The sequence below is a fragment of the Oncorhynchus masou genome, chromosome 10 (assembly GCF_036934945.1).
Source record: "Oncorhynchus masou masou isolate Uvic2021 chromosome 10, UVic_Omas_1.1, whole genome shotgun sequence".
In the NCBI taxonomy this organism is placed as follows: Eukaryota; Metazoa; Chordata; class Actinopteri; order Salmoniformes; family Salmonidae; genus Oncorhynchus; species Oncorhynchus masou.
This window is the reverse complement of record NC_088221.1, coordinates 51,811,802-51,817,801: the sequence shown is the minus strand read 5'-3', so window position 1 is coordinate 51,817,801 and position 6,000 is coordinate 51,811,802. Positions and strand designations below refer to the sequence as shown.

The following is a 6,000-nucleotide window of genomic DNA, read 5'->3' as shown; positions in this document are numbered from 1 at the left end:
CCAGGGATAGGGTTAGTTACCTGTGTGAGTTTATCCAGCTCTCCCAGCCAGGGATAGGGTTAGTTACCTGTGTGAGTTTATCCAGCTCTCCCAGCCAGGCTCCAAACATCTGGTCTAGATCCTGATCTTCTTTATCACTGTCCTCCTCCTCTCCTCCTCCCTCTGTATGGTCCAGCTCCTCGTCTGACAGCTGCTCCATCTGAAACACACGCATGGTAATGTCAGTTGTATTTTAGCATGTGGTGGAGTGCTTAGTGGCTGGGACATTGGGAGTTCTGGGTAGATGGATACAAGGAAGCTATTAAGGCCACATGGCATCGCATGTCAGTCCCGTTCATTCAGCTCCAACAGGCACAGCGTGGAACCCTACGTTTCCATGGTAACCTCGGATTCCAGTCACACCTAGCTACCGACTCCACCCCGGTGTCGAAACCTTCTCTAAGCACCTTCATCATGCATCTCAATCTAGACTCTAGTTGTTATCCTTGTCGTCAACCCCTGCCGAGGGTACTTCGCTACATCTGTTGCAGTATGCTGTATGGGATTGTTTGTTATTAAAGTGATGAAAGCGTCACAATAGAATAGATTTGGATTGTAATGTGCGTCTTAGGAACGTACTGATGTTTAACCGCCCTCTGGTGGTCAGTTCTCTAGCCTAGTGGTTAGAGCGTTGGACTAGTAACCAGAAGGTTGAGAGTTCAAACCCCCGAGCTGACAAGGTACAAAATCTGTCGTTCTGCCCCTGAACAGGCAGTTAACCCACTGTTCCCAGGCCGTCATTGAAAATAAGAATTTGTTCTTAACTGACTTGCCTGGTTAAATAAAGGTAAAAAAATAAAAAATCTCACTCCTTCACACACACACACACGCACACACAGAGCAGCTGTCAGAGCTCTGTGTGTGTGTGTGTGTGTGTGTGTGTGTGTGTGTGTGTGTGTGTGTGTGTGTGTGTGTGTGTGTGTGTGTGTGTGTGTCAGTTTGTTTAGTCAGTGTGTGTGTGTCAGTTTGTTTAGTCAGTGTTCCCGTCTCATAGCTTTCTAGCTCCCTCTATGGAAGTATAATCTCTGCCCTGACAAACAATCCTCTCATATAAATATTGGAGACCTCTGCTCCAGATCTTAAATCCTCTTAAAATGATTTTAGTTTTTTGTTATGGATAATTTCCCCTCCCTAGTTGGGTCTGAGGTCTGGTGATGTGGCTGTGTCAGGCTGTGTGGCCCACTGAGGCAGTAGGAGACCCCGACAGTAGCACTTTGATCATACTATGACCTGGGCCGGCGTGACCTCCCTCCCCGACCTGGGCCGGCGTGACCGCAGGAACAGTTAGGTCTACAGTACAACAGGGATGGAGAATTGCAGTAGTATTGTAATGCCAATATCAAATCAACCGTAAAAAAACATAACTAAAAATACTCTGCTTATCAAGCACATAGCTGTTCTCTACTGTAACTCTGGTACATAGGGAGAGTCCTGGTAAAGACAGTTCTGACAACCTGGAGCGTGTGATTGGACAGATGCTCTTCACTCATCACAGCAGGGCCACGTGTCATCATGGTGTGAGTTAGAGACACACACGAACAAGGGTGTTATAAACGTTGTATACATTTTACACTAAATATCTGCAAAAAATATTGGGATTTAACCTTTTTGGGATAGGGGGCAGCATTTTCATTTTCGGATGAATAGCGTGACCAGAGTGAACTGCCTCCTACTCTGTCCCAGATGCTAATATATGCATATTATTAGTAGTATTGGATAGAAAACACTGAATGATGTCTGTGAGTATAACAGAACTCATATGGCAGGCAAAAACCTGAGAAAAAAATCCAACCAGGAAGTGGGACATCTGAGGATTGTAGTTTTTCAAAGCTACCGAATACACAGTGGGATATCAGTAAAGTTGCACTTCCTACGGCTTCCACTAGATGTCAACCGTCTTTAGAAACTTGAATGAGGATTCTACTATAAAGGAGGGGCTCATGAGACCTGTTTGAGTCAGTGGTCTGGCATAGTGTCTTGGTCTCCCGACAGAGTTACCTCTCGTTCCAATGCTTTTCTTCAGACAAAGGAGTTCTCTGGTTGGAACATTATTGATGTTTTATGTTAAAAACATCCTAAAGATTGATTCCATACATCGTTTGACTTGTTTCTACGACCTGTAATGGAACTTTTCGAGTTTCTGTGTGGACGAATTGCTCGCGCCTCATGACAATGGATTATGGGCCGAACACGCTAACAAGTGGCTATTTGGACATAAATGATGGACTTTATGGAACAAATCAGTCAAACTGGGATACCTGGGAGTGCCTTCTGACGAAGATCATCAAAGGTAAGTGAATATTTATGGTGTTATTTCTAACTTCTGGTGACTCCAAAATGGCAGATATTTCTCTGGCTGGAGGGTCAGTAGCTATATACAGGGTCAGTAGCTATATACAGGGTCAGTAGCTATATACAGGGTCAGTAGCTATATACAGGGTCAGTAGCTATATACTGGGTCAGTACTGGTAATGTGGGATGACGACAACAGGGGATTAAATGGTGCTGTGCTGTGAGATGAGGACAACAGGGATTAAATGGTGCTGTGAGATGAGGACATCGGGGATTAAATGATGCTGTGAGATGAGGACATCAGAGATTAAATGGTGCTGTGAGATGAGGAAAATAGGGGATTTAATGGTGCTGTGAGATGAGGACAACAGGGATTAAATGGTGCTGTGAGATGAGGACATCGGGGATTAAATGATGCTGTGAGATGAGGACATCAGGGATTAAATGGTGCTGTGAGATGAGGACAACAGGGATTTAATGGTGCTGTGAGATGAGGACATCAGGGATTTAATGGTGCTGTGAGATGAGGCGGCAGGGTAGCCTAGTGGTTAGAGCGTTGGACTAGTAACCGGAAGGTTGTGAGTTCAAACCCCCGAGCCGACAAGGTACAAATCTGTCGTTCTGCCCCTGAACAGGCAGTTAACCCACTGTTCCCAGGCCGTCATTGAAGAATAAGAATATGTTCTTAACTGACTTGCCTGGTTAAATAAAAAAAAAAAAAAAAAAAAAGTAAAAATTAACTTGTAAGTCGCTCTGGATAAGAGCGTCTGCTAAATGACTTAAATGTAAATGTAAATGAGGACATCGGGGATTAAATGGTACAGTGAGATGAGGACAATATGGGATTAAATGGTGCTCTGAGATGAGGACATCGGGGATTAAATGGTGCTGTGAGATGAGGACATCGGGGATTAAATGATGCTGTGAGATGAGGACATCGGGGATTAAATGATGCTGTGAGATGAGGACATCAGGGATTAAATGGTGCTGTGAGATGAGGACAACAGGGATTAAATGGTGCTGTGAGATGAGGACATCAGGGATTAAATGGTGCTGTGAGATGAGGACATCAGGGATTAAATGGTGCTGTGAGATGAGGACAACAGGGATTAAATGGTGCTGTGCTGTGAGATGAGGACAACAGGGATTAAATGGTGCTGTGCTGTGAGATGAGGACAACAGGGGATTAAATGGTGCTGTGAGATGAGGACAACAGGGGATTAAATGGTGCTGTGCTGTGAGATGAGGACAACAGGGGATTAAATGGTGCTGTGAGATGAGGACAACAGGGATTAAATGGTGCTGTGCTGTGAGATGAGGACAACAGGGGATTAAATGGTGCTGTGAGATGAGGACAACAGGGATTAAATGGTTTTGTGAGATGAGGACAACAGGGATTAAATGGTTTTGTGAGATGAGGACAACAGGGATTAAATGGTGCTGTGAGATGAGGACAACAGGGATTAAATGGTACTGTGAGATGAAGACAACAGGGGATTACATGGTGCTGTGAGATGAGGACAACAGGGATTAAATGGTGCTGTGAGATGAGGACAACAGGGATTAAATGGTGCTGTGGAGATGAGGACAACAGGGATTAAATGGTGCTGTGAGATGAGGACAACAGGGATTAAATGGTGCTGTGAGATGAGGACAACAAGGGATTAAATGGTGCTGTGAGATGAGGACAACAAGGATTAAATGGTACTGTGAGATGAGGACAACAGGGATTAAATGGTGCTGTGCTGTGAGATGAGGACAACAGGGATTAAATGGTGCTGTGAGATGAGGACATCGGGTATTAAATGGTGCTGTGAGATGAGGACATCGATTAAATGGTGCTGTGAGATGAGGACATCAGAGATTAAATGGTGCTGTGAGATGAGGACAACAGGGATTAAATGGTACTGTGAGATGAAGACAACAGGGGATTACATGGTGCTGTGAGATGAGGACAACAGGGATTAAATGGTGCTGTGAGATGAGGACAACAGGGATTAAATGGTGCTGTGAGATGAGGACAACAGGGATTAAATGGTGCTGTGAGATGAGGACAACAGGGATTAAATGGTGCTGTGAGATGAGGACAACAGGGATTAAATGGTGCTGTGAGATGAGGACAACAAGGGATTAAATGGTACTGTGAGATGAGGACAACAGGGGATTAAATGGTGCTGTGCTGTGAGATGAGGACAACAGGGATTAAATGGTGCTGTGAGATGAGGACATCGGGTATTAAATGGTGCTGTGAGATGAGGACATCGGGGGATTAAATGGTGCTGTGAGATGAGGACATCAGAGATTAAATGGTGCTGTGAGATGAGGAAAATAGGGGATTTAATGGTGCTGTGAGATGAGGACAACAGGGATTAAATGATGCTGTGAGATGAGGACATCGGGATTAAATGGTGCTGTGAGATGAGGAAAATAGGGGATTAAATGGTGCTGTGAGATGAGGACATCGGGATTAAATGGTGCTGTGAGATGAGGACATCGGGGATTAAATGATGCTGTGAGATGAGGACATCAGGGATTAAATGGTGCTGTGAGATGAGGACAACAGGGATTTAATGGTGCTGTGAGATGAGGACATCGGGGATTAAATGGTACAGTGAGATGAGGACAATATGGGATTAAATGGTGCTCTGAGATGAGGACATCGGGGATTAAATGGTGCTGTGCTGTGAGATGAGGACAACAGGGATTAAATGGTGCTGTGAGATGAGGACATCGGGGATTAAATGATGCTGTGAGATGAGGACATCAGAGATTAAATGGTGCTGTGAGATGAGGAAAATAGGGGATTTAATGGTGCTGTGAGATGAGGACAACAGGGAATAAATGATGCTGTGAGATGAGGACATCGGGGATTAAATGGTGCTGTGAGATGAGGAAAATAGGGGATTAAATGGTGCTGTGAGATGAGGACAACAGGGATTAAATGGTGCTGTGAGATGAGGACATCGGGGATTAAATGATGCTGTGAGATGAGGACATCGGGGATTAAATGGTGCTGTGAGATGAGGACAATAGGGATTTAATGGTGCTGTGAGATGAGGACATCGGGATTAAATGGTACAGTGAGATGAGGACAATATGGGATTAAATGGTGCTCTGAGATGAGGACATCGGGGATTAAATGGTGCTGTGAGATGAGGACATCTGGGATTAAATGATGCTGTGAGATGAGGACATCGGGGATTAAATGATGCTGTGAGATGAGGACATCGGGGATTAAATGGTGCTGTGAGATGAGGACATCGGGGATTAAATGGTGCTGTGAGATGAGGACAACAGGGATTAAATGGTGCTGTTAGATGAGGACAACAGGGATTAAATGGTGCTGTGAGATGAGGACATCAGGGATTAAATGGTGCTGTGAGATGAGGACATCAGGGATTAAATGGTGCTGTGAGATGAGGACAACAGGGATTAAATGGTGCTGTGCTGTGAGATGAGGACAACAGGGATTAAATGGTGCTGTGCTGTGAGATGAGGACAACAGCGATTAAATGGTGCTGTGAGATGAGGACAACAGGGGATTAAATGGTGCTGTGCTGTGAGATGAGGACAACAGGGGATTAAATGGTGCTGTGAGATGAGGACAACAGGGATTAAATGGTGCTGTGAGATGAGGACAACAGGGGATTAAATGGTGCTGTGAGATGA

General features: G+C 44.8%; 1 long non-coding RNA gene across 1 annotated transcript in view; it reads right to left on the bottom strand.

The window, feature by feature from the left end:
• Window positions 1-73: 73 nt before the first annotated feature.
• Window positions 74-6,000, bottom strand: part of LOC135547736 (uncharacterized) — a 99,735-nt gene continuing 93,808 nt past the window's right edge. Inside the window, exon 3 of the long non-coding RNA XR_010456735.1 lies at window positions 74-199. This is a non-coding gene — a long non-coding RNA (uncharacterized LOC135547736). The remainder of the gene's footprint in view (window positions 200-6,000) is intronic.